This window comes from Trachemys scripta, chromosome 14 (genome assembly GCF_013100865.1).
Source record: "Trachemys scripta elegans isolate TJP31775 chromosome 14, CAS_Tse_1.0, whole genome shotgun sequence".
Lineage (NCBI taxonomy): Eukaryota > Metazoa > Chordata > Testudines > Emydidae > Trachemys > Trachemys scripta.
This window is the reverse complement of record NC_048311.1, coordinates 27,495,516-27,517,329: the sequence shown is the minus strand read 5'-3', so window position 1 is coordinate 27,517,329 and position 21,814 is coordinate 27,495,516. Positions and strand designations below refer to the sequence as shown.

Genomic DNA, 21,814 nt, shown 5'->3' with positions numbered 1-21,814 from the left:
GTGGGATGGAATTAAAAGGGAAAATGTAAAGGTTGTTTGCTTTCCTCAAAAGCATAGCACATATCTCTGGCATTCACACGCTGGTCATAAGGGTACTGCAGTAATACTATTTATGCAGCACTCAGAAACGTGCTATGCACTTCACTGAAAATGACAAAGGCTAAGTCCCTGCCCCAAGCAGCTGGCAATCAAACCAGTTTTCTAGAAAGAGATGAATTACTCCATTTATAATGTTGTGCAATTGCAGGCAAAGTGGCCCTATGTTCAAAACTGATGTGAAATCAGTCTAGAGCAAGAAGAAAACTTATGTCTAGGGTTGACTATAGCACAGCAGTACTTCAGAACTTCAGCTACATGGTCTGTGAGAAAGGTGATATGACTAGATCTTAGAAGGAACATAAAGAGGTAAAACACCACATCTTTTAACTTAAAGACACTCACTGAGTGAGTAAGTATTTGTATTGTCTTTCCACCTAGAAGAAAGGCCAAAGAGAGGACAACCAATCAAAAGGGAAAGTGGTCAATTTTTACTCATGTGAGTAGTCCCATTCACATCTATTGAATAAGGGCTGCGGGACTGGGACCCAGCTTCAGAATGGATGGGTGGGAGCCAATCCTTGGAAGCTTTAAGCAGGGTTTATCCTCCACAAATCAACAATAATAAAAATGGGATGGTATTTTACATTAAGCAAAGACCTGACCCCAACACCTGCAACACTCTACAGACATTTATGTATGGTAAATTATAAGAATTTATAACATGTTGAGACAGATTTCAATACAGATACCCATAAGCTTTTAGAACAGGAGTACTTGTGGCACCTTAGAGACTAACAAATTTATTAGAGCATAAGCTTTCGTGGACTACAGCCCACTTCTTCGGATGCATATAGAGTGGAATATTGAGGAGATATATATATACACACAAGCTTTTATTTTGTTTACTGATTCTTTTTGTTTTTACTTCGGTATCAGTGGGAGAGAGGACAGTCTGCACTGACACTGACATTATATGTGAAGAAAATGGATAAGGAAAAAAAAGAAAGACCATTTCAAGACCTTTCAATTAACTTCAGCTAGTGGCCCCCTAGGATTGTTATCCCCTATTTAAATTGCATGTGTTATCTCCTCGATACCGCCACCCAATTTACACTGACAACTCCTAGTCAAGGGATTTGTCAAACTGATTTAGCCGTGTCATGTCAGCAGCCTTTAACAAGGTATCTGTTGAGCAAATCGAGACCTCTTGCTTAGAATCTGAAAATTACTTACACAATGTATAGATCTAACTGCCTCATCCATCACAACCACATCACTAATTTCTTGATCTACAGCCTTTCAAGTTATCCATTTGTTCAAGGCTGTCCATAAAGTGTTACAAATGAGAGAGTGAGTGTGTATGCAGAATTGCCTGTACAATCTTAATTCAACTCCTTGTATGCAGCATTATGATACATGATCACATATTACTTCTTCCACAGGACTCCTACCTCATTCGGTGCACATAATGAATGGACAGTGCTCATTCACTGAGCATCAATTCAATATTGTGTTTTCTCCTCATTGGTCAATGTGTGGCTACGAGCCTTATTTACTGCACGCTATTCAAATCCTGCCCTGAAGTCAAAAATATAATTTCCTCTGGGGCTATTCTATGATACTCAACACCTCCATGAGATGCGGTGGTATTATATTCCCATTTTAGAGATGGGGAACTGGGCACAGAGAGATTAAGGTCAAAATTCCACTACGTTTGGGTGTCCAGTTCGACATACCTTGGACCTGATTTATCAGAGTACTTAGCATAATATAGCACTCCATATATTCAAGAATAGCTCCCACTGACTTCAGTGGCAGTTGTGAGTGCTCAGCCCTTTTTCAAATCAGACCCCTGGTCTCAAACCAAGCACTCAAAAAATGAGGAACATACTAGTAGAGACCACCTGTGAAAAGTTAGGTTAAGTCATTTGCCCAGCATCACATGGGAACTCTGTGGCAGAGGCAGGGATAGAATCCAATTATCCAGGGCAGCATTCAACTGCTTTACTCATCTTGCTATCTCCCATTTCATTCATTACACACCTTCCAACTTCTGCAACAAATGAGGCAATGGTCCTACAGACAATAGCCTCCTTCTTTATACAACCCTGATTCATCCTCAGAGAAGGTCCATCCTGTGCATTGAATGAGGCAGGGGTCCTTTGGAAAAAATAGTATGTAATCATGTAATTGACGACTGTATCATAATACATGTGTTCAAGGGAGCTGAATTAAGGTTGCTCACATAACCTTAACTGAGGCATTTCCTAACTTTTGAATGCATGACTCTGCAACCTTAATAATGTTCTTTTAACAGGTTTTTCCTATGTATAATTTCCCGGAATTTTTAAAGAGTAAACAGAAATTCCATCACACAGCATTATCATTGAAACCAACTCATCAGCAAGTAGAGTTGGGACCTTTAGGTCCATCGCACAGACCTTTGCCAATTGAGCTAACAGGGTAACTGGCAGCAGCAGTAGATCATCATCCTTGATACAGAGCCGCTTGAGAGGATGGGGCACTCTGCCAGTGTGTTTCACAGACATCTGCTGACACCAGAGGAATGGCGAGACTCAGGGATCTTGGGTTCTATTCTAGGCGATGGGGGGAGTGTGCTCTAGTGGACACAGACTCTTCTGCCCTAAGTGTGACCATCTTCTCTGCCCCCTCCAACTTATCCTTGGCCCAGTCCTCTCTTTTCCCTACTCCTGGCTCCTAATCCTGATCCTATTCTCTTCGCTTTGCCAGTCCCAGTCTCCACTGCTCAGGCTTCTCATTGCAATGTTATTCTCCTCACTTAGCCAGTCTGACCCTTCTGAACACTCCATCCTAGTCTTCTTCTCCCCACTCCCAGCCTCCATGCCCAGCTGTTCCGTTACTCCCATTACTTCCCAGCTCTTCATCCAATCGGTCTCGCTCCCCTACGCTGGCCTCCATTCACCTTTCTCCCTGTCCACATTTCTCATCCCCACTGACTTCAAGTTCCAGTCTCTCACCTCATTCAATCTCAGTGTTCTCCCACTTCCATCTGAATCCTCATTCCAGGCTCTGTGCCCAACCAGTACCAGTTCTCCTGCTGTACCCCAGCTTCGTCAGATCAATGTTCCCTCCCGGCACCCTGCCCTACTGGTTCTCCGACCCAGTCTCCTCCCCCATCCAAGCTCCCAGTTTAAATTTCCCTCTTTCCCCCTCCTCCACTAGCCTCTGGGCCATCTCTCCAACCCCCAGACTTCTTGTCCCAGTTAACCCCCCCGCCCACCCACTCTGAGGGTCCAGTTCTTGTCCTCTCTGCATTCAGATCAGGCGGCTTCTTCCTCTACACTCCCAGGGCCCAGCAGGGGGGTACAGAGAGCACAGGAGAAAATGCCCTGAACCCAGGACAGCACACAGCAGAGCTGCAACTGCAGAGAAAGTCCTGCTTAGCCCATCTGCACCATGCACACTGTGGACAGACTATTCGGGAATTTTTCAACACCTTTTATTTTCGCCAAATTTGGACAGATTTTCATGAAGATATCAAAATACACATCCCTGAAACAAAGCTGCCCCCCACACCCAATTTTAAGTCCCTGATCCAAGGCAGGGACAGTGCTAGAATTTCTCAATGAAAAGGATGCCCGAATTTTTAACATAATGTATTTCAGCCCTAACCTTCTTCTTAGAAATAACTAAACTGTTTTGGGTGAATTTTTTTTTTTTTTTTTTTTTTTTGTATAAAGCCGGTCAGAAAATTTCAGCCCAAATGGTTAAAGTTTGGCAAAGCGATAAGCAACCAGAACCAGAGTTTTATAATAGGAAATGTCAGGCTAATGGGCAGTATTACCAGCCTCGCCTACAATTCTTTCAGCTTCTTTAAAGAAAATCTCCTTCTAGACATAAAACAATTGTTCATAATGGCCCAGTCCCCCAGTTAAACTGCAGTAGCCTGTAGCCTGTACAGTTATGTGTTCTTACTGCTTTGTCTCAAATAGATGTTCTCAAACGTTTCCACGGTGTGGACCATATCTTAATAGAAAGATTCATCAACGATCACATAATTAAGCCTGCGAGTCTGTCACAGAGGTCACGGAAGTCACTGATTCTGTGACTTTCCGGGACCTGCATGACTTCTGCAGCCAGCAGGTGTGACTGACCGTAGGGCCATCCGAGCAGCTTGGGTGGCCCCAGAGTCAGCCGTACCGCCCCCACCCCTTAAAACGTTGGCGGTCCTGGGCCCCCCCCTGCCAGAGCTGTGGGAGTCCCACGCCACCCTCTGTGGGCAGCAGCTGCTGCAGTCCCGGGCCAGCGGGGCTGTCCCCTGCCAACAGCGGCAACGGAGGTCCCAGGCTGGCAGGGCTGTCCCCTGCCAGCAGCGGTGATCCCGTACCGCCCCTCTCCCCCAAGAACCAGTGGGCACCCTGGAGTCCCCCCCAGCACCAGCAGGTGCCCCACAGCCCCCCTCAAGTACCAGTGGGAGTCCTCCTCCAGTACCTCCTCCAGCCCCCCTCCAGTACCTCTGGGCCTCCTGCTGGTGCTGGGGGGGCCCCCACCCCAGCACCAGCAGGAGGCCCAGAGGCCCCCCTCCAGAGCAGCAGCTGCACTCCCGGACCCCTCCAGAACACCAAAGATTTAGTCGGGGTATTTATAGTGCAAGTCATGGACAGGTCCGGGCCCGTGAATTTTTGTTTATTGCCCGTGACTTGTCCATGACTTTTACTAAAAATGCCCATGACTAAATCTTAGCCTTGCACATAATCATAGTTACACATAATAATAGCACCCAATACAACATGACCCTGATTGGCATCTCTGGGCACCACTGAAATATAAAATTTAATTACAATAATGGAGAATTCTGGTAATCCCATAGTTGCACAGTGAGCTTTCAATTACCAATACTGTCCAGTGCTGGGTTGTCAGACATTGCCAAAAATATTTTTTCCAAAGCATCTGCTGTGGGCACAAGTACTTGTGTATCTCGGATACGACCCAATATCTGTCCCCTACATTTTCAAAGCGGTGCATGGGGTTTACTCATGTCACTCTAATTAATACCAGTTGCAGTAACAGTCAAGGCCTCCAAGCATTCCTTTGTAGGTGTAGGGGTCTATGTGGACTGATTTAAAACACATTTCACAGTTTCAAAGACAACAGATATACTACAAACATATATCATAATGCTTTCAATATTATACTGAGCACTTTATCTTCAGTCTTTAGCCTTCAGTCTTCTATCTTTAGTCTTAATTAGGCCAGGTCTACACTAAAAAGTTAGGTCAACCCAGCTATATCGCTCAGGGTGTGAAAAATCACACACCCCTAAGTGATGTAGTTAAGCTGACCTAACCCCTAGTATAGACAGTACTAAGTTGACAGAAGAATTCTTCTAGCTACCACCCCTCAAGGAGGTGGACTAGCTACTCCCATTGCTGTAGTGAGTGTCTACACTGAAGCACAGCAGCGAATTAGGGGTACATCTACACTACAGCGGGGAGTCGATTTAAGATACGCAAATTCAGCTACGTGAATAGCGTAGCTGAATTCGACGTATTGCAGCCGACTTACCCCGTTGTGAGGACGGCGGCAAAATCGACTTCTGCGGCTTTTTGTCGGCGGCGCTTACTACCACCTCCGCTGGTGGAGTTAGAGCGCCGATTCGGGGATCGATTGTCGCGTCCCGATGGGACGCAATAAATCAATCCCCAAGAGGTCGATTTCTACCCGCCGATTCAAGCAGGTAGTATAGACCAGACCTCAGTGTAGACATAGCCTTAGACTCAGGAGTTTCTAGCTCATGGTCCTGTGCTCAGATCACAACTTTCTCAGATTTCCACTGTAAAATTCTTTTTAAAAGTAAGAAATTATTTGTCCCATTATATCTCTTTCTGGGAAACCTATGAGAAATTCTCTTTCCTGACAGCTCAGTGGTTCCAAGTCTCAGTGGTACAGTCCTACTGCGTGCTGCCAGAACAATTTGTCCTGAAATGTTCAATTTTCATTTTCATACAAGAACATTTTCCACTTTTGACATGTCCCAGTCCTGCAAACCAGATGACTGAGGCTATGTCTACACTACCGCGGTAAGTTGACCTACGCTATGCAACTCCAGCTGTGTGAATAACGTAGCTGGAGTCGACGTACCTTAGGTCGAGTTACCGCAGGGTCTACACCACGGGAGGTGAGGTTGTGTCGATGGGAGAAACTCTCCTGTTGACTTACCTTACTCTTCTCATCGGGGGTAGAGTACAGGAGTCGACTGGAGAGCCATCTGCTGTCTATTTGGCGGGTCTTCACTAGACCCATTAAATCGACCGCCAGTGGATCGATCTCAGAACGTCGATCCCGGCTGTAATGTAGATGTAATCTAAGAGTATGGCTACATAGTAGTTGGGCATGTGCCTCCCAGCCTGTGGAGACAGGCTCATGCTAGCTCAGCTCAAACCAGCACACTAAAAATGGCAGGGTGGGTGTTGCAGCTTGGGCAGCAGCTCAGGCTCTTAAGCCCATCCAATCACCTGGATCTAAGCTCGGGTGAGTAGCTAGAGTCTTCACCGGAAAAATGAGCTTGTCTACCCAGCCTGGGAGGCTTGCTCCCAGTTATCAAGTAAACTAGTTGTTTTGAACCTTTTTTCATTTGTGGACCTCTAAAATATTTCAAATAGAGCCGTGGACCCCTTTTGAAATCTTTGGCACAGTCTGCAGATCCCCAGGGGTCCGCAGACCACAGGTTGAAAATCACTGGTGTAGACATATCCTAAGAGTCCTAGCTGAAGACCATAGCTTTGATCTTTGAACAAGGACAGGCTTCAACTACAGGAATAAGTCACGGCTGCACAGCTGGAGGAAAGAAACAAAGCCCTAAGTTTATATTTCTGTTGGATACATATAACAGGCTTCACTATTTCAATCCATCCCAGAGGCAAAAGAAAACAAAATCTTGACATTAACTATCAGTTAATAGTGCATAAGTTCACAGATTACTTGTCTTTTCAATTTATAAATAAACCAGAAAGTTGTGTCACACACAACTCAAGGTAGGTTTGGGTCTTCATTGAATTATTATAATAGACATAAACCCATTCATTCATGAATTAGACTGAGAGCTCTTTGGAGCAGGGATCATCTTGCTGCTCTGTGTTTGTACAATGCCTAGCACAAAGGGGCCCTGACTGGGGTCCTTGGATGCTACCACAATAGAATTAATAAATAAAATAATAGTACAGACAAGGTAGGTGAGGTAATATTGTTTATTGGACCAACTTCTGTTGGTGCGAGAGACAAGTTTTCAAGCCACACAGATATTACCTCACCCCTGATCTTGTCTCTCTGCTATCCTGGGACCAACACAGCTACAACAACTCTGCACAAAATAATAGTACAGGTCAGAGAAATACTCTAGCCGTCTTTTTTCCAAAAAATATGATACCTTCAATTGTGTGGGACATTTGCTCTTTTGAAATTCACAGCAGGAACCAACCACTGCAGTTAAAAATCACCAGTATCATTATAAACAACCTTGGAAAATCCTTTTTAGAAGAGGGGGTTTGAAATGTTACAGCTTTACAAACCAACGTTTGGTTGTGGGAATTGTTTTCAAACCTCGTGACCTTAACCATATTAACCCTATTAGGTCTGGCTTTCATAGCCATTCCCCTATTTCCTATAAATCACTGCTTTAGTAATAACAAAAAACCCAAATGCATGAATAAACATGGGTTACCAGAAGGGGCACTGTTCTGCAGAACTGGCCTATAAATGTAGCCATGTTGGAGCCTCTACAACTTTCCTTCAAACAGTAATTCCTAGGAGCAACACTCCAGGGCCCAGGCTAATATAAGTCTGGCCATGTAAGTTTCCCCAAGAGTGTTTACTCTATTTATTCTCTTTTAAAATGAACACAGACACAGGATTTTCCTTCAATCTTGAATTAAAACCCCAAACTCTAAAAAACAAACTTTAAAAATCTTTCTTTCAAAGTTTAGGAACGTTTCTCTCATTTTCTTCCTACTTCTAGCCTGGAGAAGGATTAAGGACTTGATATGGCTAAACTGAACAATTCTGGCAAGAAAGAGAAAGAGTGTGTGTCTAACTAGCCCAAGGCTAGGAAAAACTAAAGTCACTCACTTACTCAGAAGCCATGTTGGCTGTCCTTCACCATCCTACAGGCGAGTGCTGTAGGAGTTGGCCGAAGGCCCCAATCCTATAAACACAAACCTCTATAACCAAAACAGCACTTCCAATAATATCATGCACACAATGCTATCCTAGGATGCCACTTTGGCAATTCAGGGGCTGTGCTTTTCAGTCAGTACTAATCTCCTAAGCACCCCTAGGATTTTCCTTGGAGGTCTCCTCTCTAAGCAAGAGGAGAAGAAGAAAGCCTGATTTTGCTTGACTCATGAGATGGCACAAGTTCAGAGGCTAAAAAGTTATTTGCTGGATGTTATCTTGTGACTCTCTAAGAATAGTTGGGAATTCCATTAGTTGGTGAAGAATTTAGATGCGCTCTGGGGAGGGAACATTCTTTCGGAGAAGAAGTATATAGCTTTTTTTTAAAAGGTACCTTAAGAGAAAATGAAATAACCATGCAAGAAATTAGAATACTGTATGAATAAATACCTCTTATTTGTGCACCTTCTCAGTCACAACTCTACTTTTTATTGTGAGGACCTCCATATTTTTGTCCGCATAGTTATGTTACTTTTTTGGTTTGCTAAAACAATGTATATTTTGCCAGCAAATTAACCTTATATTAAACACTTCTGCTACTGTGACAATGCAGATTCTCAAGAGCAGCAGTCTTCAACTTCGGCAGAGTTACTTATTTCCTTTTTTACCATACAGTCAGTAGTTCTCGGTTTGTAACATGGATGTCCCAAAGTTCTGAGCAGTGTAACTTTAATGTCAGTGGCAAACAATATTTTTATAATGTGTAGCTATACAAAAATCTTGCTAAACAAATTCAGCACAATGTGGTAGAGAAGCTGAAAGGCATTGCCACCATTTCTGGATAACACCTACTCTACTGGCCACAAGGCCAGCTTGGAACAAGCCAAGTGCTGCTCCAGAGGCAGTAGATCCTAACTTTCATTTAACTCCTATAACTCCAAAATATACAAATTCCGATCTCCTGTCCTGTTATTCTTCTTATCCCTCCAGTTTACTCACTAGAGCTCTTAGAAGCATTAGTCCTACCACTGATTAAACGAGGGTAGTCCCCAGCCAATATATAACCCAAAGATTACAAAACATCCACCTTTATCTGGCCATTCTTGATACCAGAGGTATTTCCTGAGGCCACACAACAGAAACAAACCAGGCAGGGGATTGCAATAGTGATTTAGTAAATATCACTGCAACAACTTTTCTAGTGACTCAGCAGCAGTGCTAGCATACAGGGGCTATTGCTCCTTGGACAAGATGGTTTACTATTAATACCAATTCTCCTTTCTGCTACTGTATGGGGTTACTTTTACTCTGATCTGACAAAGATTCAACACACACCATACCAGTCAGAAAATTTGGTAGCTCACTGCTCCCTTATAAATGGGATGGGACAATGGCAATAGATAAGGACTTTCAGTTGTGGAATGGAGCATCTCAAAACTTGTAAAATGGCCTTCATGAAAAACTAAGGACCTTGGGCTTGCTGTTGCCTTTGCCTAGAGTCTGGCTTTCACATCATGAACCTGCAATGTGATTGTTTGGGCACAAAGGGAAAAAAGATGAGGTAAAAAACTGAGAGTTGCTGTAGATGGCATTGTGACTGCCCACAGAAGCCTTGAGCATGCCACAAACAGAGAAACACATAGCCAAGGCATTATATCCACTGTAGCTAAGTCAGACATTCTAACTTACCATTGCAGTGGAAAGGCAACAGGAAGACAAATTTCAATTTAGGTAATTACATTCTGCGTGCTTAAATTCCACATGCAGTTTCAACTGGATACTGTATTCGTTACCACCTTTCCTAAATTTGTGTGCAGTTTTCAGTGTTTCACTCCAGAAATGAATACACTTCCGTGGTGGAACAAATTATCCCTGTATAGTTTGGATCTCACTTTGTAAAGCACTTATGTGGGGAAGGGAGGAAAGCACTATATAAAAGATTTATTTTTGCACAAGATATTTGCATTACATATCACCACCACCATAACAAAATCACCACATGCCAGTCTGTGTTTCCAGACAGCAATCTGACTTTGCAAAAAACTAACATCACTGTCTATAGGAGGGGGTTTTTTTTGCCAAAAAGATTAGGAAAAGGGCTCAGATGCTGAACAAAGTCTACTGGCAGCAACAGGTGGAGAGAAGAGAAAAGGTTGGCCTGTTTTCCTGATTAAAACTTCCCATGAAACTCTCCTAAGCACTGTCTGTTTTTTTATTTAAAAGTATGTCCTATATGAACTTTTCAAATGGCAATTTCTGTTTTAGTGTTCTCTGCCTCTTTTTCTTTGGAAAAAAGGATGAGTAGTACCAAACTCCCTTTACTTGACATCTGGAATGAAGAGACTGGAATATACATATACTATTTTCCTACATACATTCTCCTAGATAAGGCTAGGGCTTTTAAGAGGGGCACTGACTATCGCCAAGGGTTGCTAAAGAAATGGTAAAACAAATGGGAATCAAACAACCAAAAATAGTTTATTTGTTCTGATAATCCCGAATCCATGATACAATTTCTAAATTTAAAGGGAAAAAATAGAATAAAATATGGTCCAGTGCTTTTAGCACAATGGGGTCCTGGCCTTGAGGTATTTCTGCAACACAAATAATAAACGCCCAACCCTGATAGATGAGTGGGAGAAGAAATCTGTAACGAAAATCCTGCTGCCATTTCCTCCTCCATACTAAGCAGCCGGAGGACTTTGGTTGAAGTGGAACATTGTGATGATGTTCCAAGAAGACAACCCTGACAGGGGCTCCTCAGGCTAAATGCCCCTTGTACCAGGGGCTCAAGTAGATTTTAGGGAGCAAATCAGGGCTGGATGCACAGAGATTCATTAAAATCCATGGCTTCTTGATCTACATCGATCCACCAGCCATTTCCTGCCATCCCCCCGCTCCAAGAAGAGGAGCACACCCACTGCACAAGATATTCCAACCCTGAGACTGCAGTAGTAGCCACAAAGTAGCTCCACAATTCCCGCTCATTCCCCAAGCAGGCTCTCCCTACTTAGGCTGGGGGTCTGGATCTGGGACACAAAGCATATGTCATCCCAAAGCTCTTTGCTAATTTAGACCTCACTCCTGCAATCAGATCTATATGGATACCACTGACCTCAATGAAGGAGCTCCACAAGAACACAAGGATCGGGGCCTTAAACTGACATACCAAGTTACACACCGGGATGGGTTCAGTCACTACTAAAATGAAGCCACCTGTAGGCTGAAACGCAGTAACTAATGCAGGATGATAGTACACAACTGCTTTAAAAAAAAAAAAAAAAACACACACACTGGAAGTGAGGAAAATATTGAACTAAAATTGCAAGGGGAATTTAAGCAAGCAAAATAATTATCTGTGTTGGAAGAAATCTTTCATCAAACTATCATATTAACAGATGCAAAGAACAATAATAATTATACCTAGCTCGGAAATATTGTGTTTTTCATCCATATAACTCAAGGCTGTTTACAAAGGAGGTCAATATCCTCATTTTACAGATGGGGGAAATGAGAAGGTATAGGGGTGAAGCAACTTGCCCACAGTCACCAATCAGATTCAGTGCTTGACCCACCAGGCCTCACACCCTCCCTAAACACTCTTATCTACCATTACATATATTTTTATTTTTCAGAGATAGAAATTTCTCTGTGTGTCTAAACCTGAAACAGAAAAAAATTAATTACAAATGAAGGCCCTGATCCTGCAATCACAGCTACTAACATGGACCCATATGCCCATGAAGAGCCCCTCTGCACTCAATGGGACTCCATACAGGGGCAGGAGTCCTTGCAAATAGACTCGATTGCAAACAAAATGTGGGTTAATGTGCTGCTTGCATATCTCACTTTAACCTTTAGTCACCCGAACAAATAAAATATAAACTTCTACAGCCTTTCAAATCTCAGAGCTACAGCTCTAAAATACTGATTTTTTTTCCACCAATTAATATAGCTCATTGAAAGTAACCTATGTTCATACAATAAGAATTAAGGGGGAGGACTGGGAATAAAATTTACCGTATACACCTCATTTGGGGAGGTTACAGCTCCAATTTTTCCTGAACGCAAAGTTTAAAATTGTATTAACAGAATAAAATGAAAATAGAATACATTGCACACCTTCTTGCTGCTTCTTTGCTTAACAATAAAGGAATACAGTTCTGTGGACTAGAGTAAAGTTGAGACACAGAAAACTGAATACATCCCCTGCTCCTAACAATTTTATGCAGTGAAAACCAGGCCTGCCATAATCTCATTTATCTAGCGGGAGTTTCCCTCAGTCTTCATTAATCTGAAAGCAGTTTTATAAAGTAGCGCTCACTCGTTGGCTGTAGGATTTTTCCTAGTTTGTTTCAATTTAACATTTAAAATCTCCTGCCTTGTCTGGAGGTTGGAGGAATTACTACTGCACACTCAAATTCTCTCATCAAAACCAGCTCTGATGTTTTCAGACCTACTGACTTTTCACTCACGTTGTGCTTAATTTTTAAAGCAGGTGTCCATCTTACAACTAATTCTTTCAATAAGATTTTATAATTTATAAATATTATTATAAATCTCACTCCTTCCAATCATCCATGAGGGAAAACAATGATGTGAACTTGACAAGTTGACTCATGTTGTGATCAGTTTTTTAATTATTTTTTTACAAAGTATCTGTTCCTTCAACAAAGGATTGTTGTTTTATTTTTTTCACTATTTAAATGATGCTATTTTGGGGAAGTAGAAAAATGACAAAAGTACCCTCCTATTCACAATATGCCAGCTTGACCACCCATGATGAATGCAGATCTGCTATTTGGGTCATTAATTGGAAAGCAGTTCTAAATCTCATGACTGATTTTTTCCCACTGTTTTTTTCAGTCAGATTACAGTTATGTTACATCTTACTCATTATTTTAAATCTCCCTCTTCAAAATCACCCAAGCTGGGCCTGTCCCTGTGAAAAACAATAATGCCAAATCCTCTCTCGTTTTGAAACTCATATTAAAGCACAGCTTGTAAGAGTGTGTTTTCATCCAGTAAAAGGAAGGAATTTATTTTGTCTTGTGTCAATGACACATTTAAAATCTCCCTTTACTCGAAACTACCACAGCTTGATCAACTCTGATATATTCAGACCAACCAACTTCTCATATGTATGAAAGTTACTACAAGAACCTGGTTCTTCCAACACTTAAATGCAGATAATATCACTCATGGGAGCAATCCTAGCCAGAACTGGTCTCTCTGTTTGCAGGTTTCCACCCTAAAAGAGTTGTTAAGGCTTTGTTTGGGGACGGAGGGGGGGTTAAATAAGACCTTTCCACTTTTCAGCTTCCACAAGATTTTCAGTGCTTAAACAGTGATCTCAGAGGGTTTTTGGGGTTCAGTCTCCTCGCTTCACATTGCCTTACCTTGGGACAGCCCCCGTGTAGCAATCAAAAATGCAAGTTAACCAAGCCCTGGCTCATCTGGGGATTCATTTTTAAGGCAGTTGTTAAAATCTGACTTTTTTTTTAACCCCTCAATAAACTCTACAAAAAAAAATATTTTTTTTAAATCTCTCCTCTTCTTCCCTGGGTTCAGCAACTCCCCCCACCTAACCCCACCCGGGGTAAAAACCAAAGAGACCCACACCCCCATCCCCACCCCCGAAGAAACCCCTGACCCGGGGAGGGGGGGGGGCAGCCAATTGTGTGGGAGGCATCTCCCAGCTCTCAGAGTTGTGCCAGCTCTGCCCGGCCTGGGGCGGGGTTTCTCTGCCCCTGGGTGTCTCGCCCAGGGGGGGCAGCTCTGCAGCCGCCCGGGCTGAGGCTGGTTGTAAACAGCCCCTGAGCTGCTGCTGCTGCAGGCCCCTCCGCAGACACAGGGCCCTCTTCAGCCGGCACTGCTCAGCCTCCAGCCCGGCCAGCTGCCTCAGCCCGAGCCCGCGGGAGGCTGCTGGGCCTCGAGGGGGCCCCGATCCCCTCCCCGGGGCTCTCCCAGGCCGGGCCCCCCTGCCCTGGGCCCCCCTAGGGGGGGAATAGGGAAGTCCTGACTTACCTGTCATTACTTTCTACGCCATCTTGGATCCACTTGTCAACGTCCCCACAAAGCATTGTGGGAAAAAAAAAAACCTCCCCCCACCCCTCTCTCCTTCCCGCCAGCCCAGGAGCAGAGCAAAGAAAGTTAGAGGGGAGCCAGGCAGGCGGGGGGCGGGAAGGGGGGGTGCTCCCCACTAACAAAGTGGGGCGCCCCATCCCAACGGGAAGCGGGGGAGGATCGGAGCGAGGGCATGGAGCTGCCTGGCAGGCTCCTGTCTCTGGGGCACTGAACAAGGTGGGCTGCCCCTTTGCAGGGTTTTGCCAAAGGAGTGAAATCGCTGGCTCTCCATGCACCCCGCAAGCAGCTGCCGGAGCAAAGAGGGACTGCGTTGAATCGTGTGGTTTCTGCTTGCTTTTTTCTCTCCCCCTCATCCCCCGGGAACTTTCCTCCTGGGGAATGTGTCACTGGCATGCATCCAATTGCCTAGGTCAGGACAGCAGGTTTTGGAGGACCAAATTAATTCATTATCCGTTTCCCTTGCAAAATAAGGATATACCATATTTCTAAAGGAGATTTTTATATATATATAAATGTACCATGGGAGTTGCAGACATAACTACATGTAACTGCATTTTCTGGGGTCTGGTTTATTGAAAATAGATTTTTCCTCTTGCAACTTTTTATTTTTCAAAAAGCATGTACCCGTTCAGAAATGCATTATTGGGTATTTCTGCATGCTACAAAATGTCTTGTATGCCAGCCTCTGTGGCAAAGTAGACCAGTGCATGGAAATATGTTTTTGCCTTGACCTTATTTTATTATAATTTTTTGCAATAATTTCCTTTCCCCATATGGGATTGTATTAGTGGCTGTGTATATATACCAACTAATGTACAAAAACAGTGTAACATTTCTCAGGAAAGTATGTTGTTGCATTTTAAAATGTTTTTTCTCCTTATAATTTTGCTAAGGAACTTTCCCTTTCAGAAACCAATTTCTGGCTCTGCATGAATCTCAGAAACTATTTTGTATAACAGGTTTCTTTTTGCAAAGAACTCTTTCCTGTTAGCAATGTATTATTGGCTCTGCCTTCAAAATGCTTAGCCACCATATCGTTTCAAGTATTTTTCTTCACAATTACCATGTTTTGCAAAATAACTTTAGAAGTGTTATTAACTCTGTATGCATGCATGTCACAAAATGCCTTGCTTGTTATGCTTTGGGGCAAATAACATACAAATACAGTACAAGACTGGAAAAATTATGATCTGACTTCAGCCTTTTAAGGTAGGTCACTTATGAACTAGGATTGCAATTGTTTTTTTTTTAAACTTTCCCCTCAACTTTTTTAATTAAGAAAAATATAGGATTCAAATTGATTTAGCACTGAATTGACCTAAATGCATTTATATTTAAGTTTTCACTGAATATCATCCACGTTTCTTGAGGACTAACCACTTACACACTACCTGAGGCTTTGCCATTGCAAGCACAGAGACTTGTACCCAGGAATATTTTCAGTACTCATAAGACTCTTTGCAGAAATATAAATAACACAAGGAAATAAATTGCAATGTGAAATCTTTTGCTGCCCAGATGTTAAATCAATGCAGTTATCTTCCTTATTCAACTTTAAAGACATGTTTGCCAGCATGATTAACTGTTTCAGTGCCATGGTGGAGGCCACGTCAGGGACTGCTGAGGAGGAGTGTGGTATTTCCACTCTGAGGGAGGGAGGACGCCATTTCAAATGACAAAAATATTCTTGTGCAGCCTGCCCTGGGCCATCACTGCTGGCTGGGGAGGGGCTGCCTGCCTGCCTGCCACAGGCACCCATCCCCCAAAGTAAACATGCTGCAAATGGGAACCAGTCACAAAAAGTTTCCACCAGCCCAAACGACCTTTCCTTTCTGTCATAAATGGTGCACTGTGACTTTAAATGTCTTTCATTGAATCTTTGGAAACCCTTGCAGCCACACTGACAGGAAGGACTTGTCCTCCTAGGTAACTTGGATTTGGAGGATATTAACAAGACCACTGTGTGGGACAAGTCAACTGTCAGTTTATAGCCATATATCTTTTAAAAACACCAGAATCACAGGAAATAGTTAAAGAATGTTTCACATCTACTTAACTGTTTGCCATTGTTTTCTGTTCTGCCCTTTGCATTTCATTTGAAATAGATTAGTCAGTATCACGTTTTGTTCCTTCTCAATTTCACTTTCGACTTTTCATACACTTTCACAATGTTGCAATGTTTGTGTTGAAAACTGCTGAGGAGTTTTGCTTTGTTTTTTAAATCAACTGGAATTTAGAAAGGAAGGGATTTAGAAAAATAACATGTCCACTGGAATTAGAGTGGACATTTTATTAGAGAACATTTAAAAAATAAACGATACAGAAAATTTGAAGCGTCAGTTATTGGTCATTGGGGGTAACATACAGAGTGTAGGGGTATGTTGGTGTTTTGGGGTTGGGCAGCACATATAGTATATACAGACTGCAATGTCCCCAATGAGGGGTGGGTAACCAGTGGGCGGGATCAGGAAACAGTCGATAAGCGGTGAGGGTCTATCACCCATACGGGAAGTAGAGACAGTCATGGGTATAAGTAAGCGGGCTGGGTAATGGGGATGGGGTGACCCTCAAGGAAGGGATTTAGAAAAATAACATGTCCACTGGAATTAGAAAAAAAATGAAAATTTCTCTATTTGGCTTATGTTTTACAAAAGCTTCTCTTTGCCAATATTTGATCTGACCGTGTCTCTTTACACATTGTACAATGGTAAGAATTATTTTGTGTACATAATGATTAAACAAGGAGAGAAAGATTTGACACAATGTGTCAGGGTGTGAGTGCATTTTCCTATTTAGTCTAGATTATATTATTTCACATTTACCAGGAGCTTTTCAAACTACAACCCTGAAATGCAGCCACCTCTGGGAAATGATAGCAGCCAACAGCACACAACACTATCCAAAGATGAGGGTGGGGAAATTCTGGCCATGATATTGGCAGAAGCCTCCACTATTATGAGAAATGCCATGTATAACATACAATACTGAAAATCTACACACATATTTCATCTGAAGATCTTGCTGCTTAAATTAAACCCCTCAACATCCATGTGAAGTAGCAAAAATTGTTGCATTTTGCAGAGTAGTTAATTGTGACACAGGAAGATAAATGGACATGCCCAAGGCTACAAATGGAATCAGCAGCAGAGAGATGGGATTAGCTTCTAAATCCCAGTTTTTTACTCCTCTGTTCAAATCACTACGCTATAGATTCTGATCCTGAAAAATGTGAATGGTCAGGGATTTTTCCATATGATTTCCCTCTCCAACCTTCTTCACAATCCATATTTATTTGAGGGGAAGGTGCAAACTGTAAAATTGGGCCAGAACAAAACCCTGGATCCAGACACCCTCAAAGTTTGGAAGTTCATATTTAATTGATGAAAATTAACACCCTTAACTGCCACAATGCAAAAATAGGAAGGGCTCCCAAAGAGCAGATATCTACTTCCTCCTCTTCTATGTGCCTTATGTGACAGCCACCATTTTGGTTGATACATTAGCAATTGAACCTAGCACCTCTAGCACTAAACACCTTAAGTAGCTACAGCTTGAGCGAAAGAGACAGACTTGCCGCCTTTGTGGATTGGGCACAGAAAGAGATCCGTAACACAGTGACCAGTGGATTCCATCTTCACAACCCCTTATCCAAAGTTTAAATTCTTCACTGCAGATTTCGGAATGAATGACAACATTGAATCTGGCTAAATGTGATACAGGAGGGGGGCCTGGATTACTATATTTCCTGTCTGCTTTCCAAGTGTGGAGCTGGGCAGGGGCATTACATCCTAAGCAGAGAGGATAGAAAAGATGGAATTTCTCTGGCCTCATCTCTGATCTTCTCACACACATCGATACCAGTTTTTTCACCTTTCCTTTTGGCCTAATCCCTTTTGCCCTCTTGCTGTCCAATAATAACCCCTTTTCTTTCGATCTTCAAAATTGTAATGATTTTATAATTCTCTTGCACTACCTCTCTCTCTCTCTCTTTTTGCTGAGCTAGCTTGGTTGGAGGCTGCACTTCACCTCCACAAGTGACAGGTGGTGGCAAGTCCTGAGTCAGCAGGTCAGGAAAACAGCAGCATTGCAAATGAGAGCATTAACAAATGAGTGTAGGACCAAGCCGGTGGACTCTGGCACTTTACAATGGAATAAGGCGCTCGCTCCTGGCTTGTATCAGACTGGTTCATGTATGCACACATTTTGCCTTCTCACCCCCATTCAACCTACATTTGGCTGATCCTTAAAAGGTTTTAAATTCTGTAGAGGAAATAGAATCTAATGATCCAAGCATGGGGACTGGAAGGCAGGATTCCTGGGTTCTGCTGTCAACTTGCTATCTAAATTTGGTCAAATTATTTGCTTTACCTGTCTGTAAAATTCCATAGAATATTTACTTATTTGGCAACAGAATTGTGAAACTTGTTTATAAAGCACTAGGAAGAAAGTCACTCTGTAAGTGCAAAGTATTATATGCCATGAAGTTAACTCTTACCTTGGCTAAAGATAAGGAACCTTTATATTGGCCTGTTTGTAAAATGGGAGACAGTATTTATTAAATACATTAATTAGTTAATCTCTCTCTCTTTATACAGCCCCCATCACTGTAGTGTCTTAGTACCTCACAATCTTTCAGTGTATTTATCCTCACCATCCATTATCCCCATTTTAGACATGGAGATCTGAGGCACACAGAGGCTAAGTGACTTGCCCAACGTCACAAAGGAAATCTGTGGTGGAGCAGGATAGTCAACCTCGGTTTCCCACATTGTGGGCTAGTGCCTTAATCCCTGGATCATCCTTCAAAATGGGGAATGTATTAATGCAAACTCATTAATAATAGTGTTAATTATTGCATGAAGTTGTTAACCAAGCTTTGCTCTATTCAGGGATGAATCCCACAATATTATCTACAACAATACTTTTTCTCAGGTTCCCTCCCATTTCTGGGTACCTGTTACATCAGCAAGTGTAAAAAAAAAATCTGTATTTTTAACTCATGTCTGATTCACTGGATTTTGAATAGTGACCAGAACCTAATCTTCTTGGTATTTGTATTTCTAGAGAATAACTGCAATATTCAGGGCAAATAGAGCCCTTTATGGAGCAGATTCTGCAGAGAATTTCGCACTCACTTAAACAGAAGCCAAACTCGGACCTATAACAATGCAAAAACAAAACAGAAAGAGGTGATCACACTGCACTTTCATGCTGGCTGAAAACAACTTCCAGACATTAAAATCAAGGTTATCCTTACTCAGCATGGACATTATTAGCGATAGTAGCATCACAGTAGTGCCTAGAAGTCAGCGCCCCATTGTGTTAGACACTATACAGACACAGTCAAAAGACAGTTCCAACCTAAATGAGCATACAATCTAAGCTAAAGACCCCATGCCAGTTTCTGTAAGAGTAGAAATCTCCCCTTCCTACTGGTGACTCTGGATCTCAGCACAATAACACCATATCTGTGAGTCACACTGAAATCTGCTTCACCAAGACCTCCCTACCCCCAACCTCCCTGACTGTAGTAACTGAGTAAGATGACGTGGGTAGTTGGCTTCCAGGAAAATGTTGCCAGGCCACTCTATAGCTCCATTATTGGTGGATATTCCCACTCACTGCCATGCAATGTGTTGTCCATTGTTTGCTTCACCACAGAACCTCTCTCTCTCTGTGTCACACATCTATACACAATTCTATACAGCAGTTGGTACAGAACTTCAGGGTCCACAGCACTGTTTAAATTAATAAAAAAAAATGTTAATAATTCATCCATTCCATGCCCCTGAAAAGTTTGGTTGTCAGACAGCAATTAAATAGAATTTTAACTTAAACAGTAACAAAAAAACAAGCAACAAGACTATAAAACCAGCATAGTCACTAACATCTTTTAATAAAATGAAAATGTTTAATTAAAACAGATTACATTTGATAAGCAACCTAAAAATAAAACTCAGTGGTTTTCCTGTACACTTTTCTTTATTAGTGCCTTAAATTATGACAGGTGCCAACCTAAAGATAAGATCTTTTTAGAATGCATTTAAGTTAACTTAAGAGTCCTTCATATTAGTATTTTACCTCTACCTGTAAACATCTAGTAACAGAAGACAATTAAAAGGAAGTCTATATTTAAAAATAATCACAAATTCCTATATGGTATTGTTTGTACACCAAGGTGCAGATTTTTGCCAATAGCAAGTCACTTTCACTACTGGTCTGATCATCTCAAGCATGTGGCCAGCTGTATAAGTTGAGCCAACAGCTTCCTGAGGTAGTCTCAGGGTAGCCAGGAAATCCTGGCCTGTTTCAGAGGGTGTATCCCCTACGTGGACATTCAAATCAATACATGTTATCATAGACTCATAGACTTTAAGGTCAGAAGGGACCATTATGATCATCTGGTCTGACCCCCTGCATGCTGCAGGCCACAAAGCCGTCCCTACCCCTTCCCTTGACTCTGCTGTTGAAGTCCCCAAATCCTGAGGCTTGGTGACTTCAATTGGCAGAGAACCCTCCTGCTAGTGATCCCTGCCCCATGCTGCGGAGGAAGGCGAAAAACCTCCAGGGCCTCTGCCAATCTACCCTGGAGGAAAATTCCTTCCCGACCCCAAATATGGCGATCAGTAAAACCCCGAGCATGTAGGCAAGAGTCTCCAGCCTGACCCTTGTTAGCCATTATACTATTTACCTGCCATGGCTCAGTATTCCTTGGCTAAAATCATGTTTTTCCATTAAACCATTCCCTCCATAAACTTATCTAACTTAATCTTAAACCAGACAAGTCCTTCGCCCCCACCATTTCCCTCGGAAGGCTGTTCCAATATTTCACCCCTCTGACGGTCAGAAACCTTCGTCTAATTTCAAGCCTAAACTTCCCCACGGCCAGTTTATATCCATTTGTTCTTGTGTCCACATTAGTACTAAGCTGGAATAATTCCTCTCCCTCCCTTGTATTTATCCCTCTGATATATTTAAAGAGAGCAATCATATCGCCCCTCAACCTTCCTTTTGTCAGACTAAACAACCCGAGCTCCTCTAGTCTCCTTTCATACGACAAAAAGAAGAACAGGAGTACTTGTGGCACCTTAGAGACTAACAAATTTATTAGAGCATAAGCTTTCGTGGACTACAGCCCACTTCTTCGGATGCATCCTGGCTTGTATCAGACTGGTTCATGTATGCACACATTTTGCCTTCTCACCCCCATTCAACCTACATTTGGCTGATCCTTAAAAGGTTTTAAATTCTGTAGAGGAAATAGAATCTAATGATCCAAGCATGGGGACTGGAAGGCAGGATTCCTGGGTTCTGCTGTCAACTTGCTATCTAAATTTGGTCAAATTATTTGCTTTACCTGTCTGTAAAATTCCATAGAATATTTACTTATTTGGCAACAGAATTGTGAAACTTGTTTATAAAGCACTAGGAAGAAAGTCACTCTGTAAGTGCAAAGTATTATATGCCATGAAGTTAACTCTTACCTTGGCTAAAGATAAGGAACCTTTATATTGGCCTGTTTGTAAAATGGGAGACA

General features: G+C 42.4%; 1 protein-coding gene across 3 annotated transcripts in view; it reads right to left on the bottom strand.

The window, feature by feature from the left end:
• The window catches only part of HELZ (helicase with zinc finger), a 139,442-nt gene extending 125,168 nt beyond the window's left edge, over positions 1–14,274 (bottom strand). For 2 of the 3 annotated variants that reach the window (XM_034789686.1, XM_034789687.1), the window contains exon 1: positions 14,218–14,274. The gene's annotated coding sequence lies outside the window, so the exon portion shown is untranslated. The remainder of the gene's footprint in view (positions 1–14,217) is intronic. The other variant, XM_034789688.1, reaches the window with a different exon arrangement.
• Positions 14,275–21,814: the final 7,540 nt, after the last annotated feature.